The following is a 1,441-nucleotide window of genomic DNA, read 5'->3' on the forward strand; positions in this document are numbered from 1 at the left end:
CTGCTAGAAGCCTGCCCTCTAGGGATGGCTGCTGATCTGTGGTAGTCCTTAAACTGTTTGCAATAAAGAGGCATCACCAACAGGTTGTTGCAGGGGCTTGCAGGGTGGGAGGTGTCTGGAAGCCGATTGGGTGAAACTGAGGCAGAGGAGATTTGCGAGACATGGAATTTTGGGTTTCTGACATGGAGATCAGAGATTCTGGCTAGAGACCCGCCCCCTAGGACAGGCTGCCGATCTGTGGTGGTCCTTAAATTGTTTGCAATACAGAGACGCCCCCAGCAGGCTGTTTTGGGGGCTTGCAGGGCAGAAGGTGTCCTGAAGTCGACTTGGTGAGACAGCAACAGAAGAAACTCTTGTGAGAGGTGGAATTTTGGGTTTCTGACACAGAGGTCAGAGTTTGGGGATGTGACCCCCCAATAGGGCTGGCACCCCGCTGCAGGGATTCCTGAAGGCTGTATTGCATTGAAGTGTTCCCAGAATCCCTGTTAACCAGATTCGAGGTTGCCAGGTCTGTGTTCCCTAAACCCTGGTGGGCCACACCCCAGAGACTCACACCTCTTGAGTCTGCAATATCACAGATTTCACATCCCTGAATCCACCACGCCCTGAAGGCCATCTGAGGTCCTTGATTGTCCTAGGCCTCAGCGTTTGAGGCTTTTTTTTCATTTCTTTTCTTTCCTTTTTCTCTTTTATTGTCTTGGTTGCTAATATTGCATTATCTCCTAGTCTTTTCTCCAATTGTATGCCCTAAGGTATTTTGTCATTTATTTAGGATTTTTTTTCCTTTCTTCTTTTCTTTTTTTTTGCTTGTTTCCCTCCCTTTTTTGCCCACCCCCCATTTTTTCCTTCTTGTCTTTTTTTCTTTTCCCTCTTTTTATTCTTATTTTATTTTATCTTAATTATACGATAGGTGCTGCTGAGAACACCTCACATTTGCTGGGTTTCCTCATCCTCCATTTCCTCATTTCTGAGTGAATTGATTTTATTCACCTACACTATCCCCTTTCCACCACATCTTGATATCCTCCATCATCTACTGTCTCTCCTATACTCCACCTTCCTTTCTGTGAATGCAAAATTGCCTAACTTTAAATTTCTAATACCTTTGTCTTGTTTTCTGTCTTTTATCCACTCTTGATACTACTGTCTTTCTTTTCTCTTTCCCTCTCTCATGAAAACACTGGCTTTTAAATTCCTACTATAATCCTACCATATTCAGTCAACTATCACATTATAGGTACCCTACTTGGTGCTATAACTCTACACAACTTACATGAATCTAATATCCATCCTCCCAGATCTCATATTATTGCTTTGTTAACATTTGTTACCAATACTACTTTACACAATTTCCTTTTTTACACAACTGCATTTCCCTGGCCATATTTTCCTTCAAAGTGAACTCAGCCAGCAACAAGAAATTATAATAAGAAGAACAAAG

This window comes from Dasypus novemcinctus, chromosome X, assembly GCF_030445035.2.
Source record: "Dasypus novemcinctus isolate mDasNov1 chromosome X, mDasNov1.1.hap2, whole genome shotgun sequence".
Lineage (NCBI taxonomy): Eukaryota > Metazoa > Chordata > Mammalia > Cingulata > Dasypodidae > Dasypus > Dasypus novemcinctus.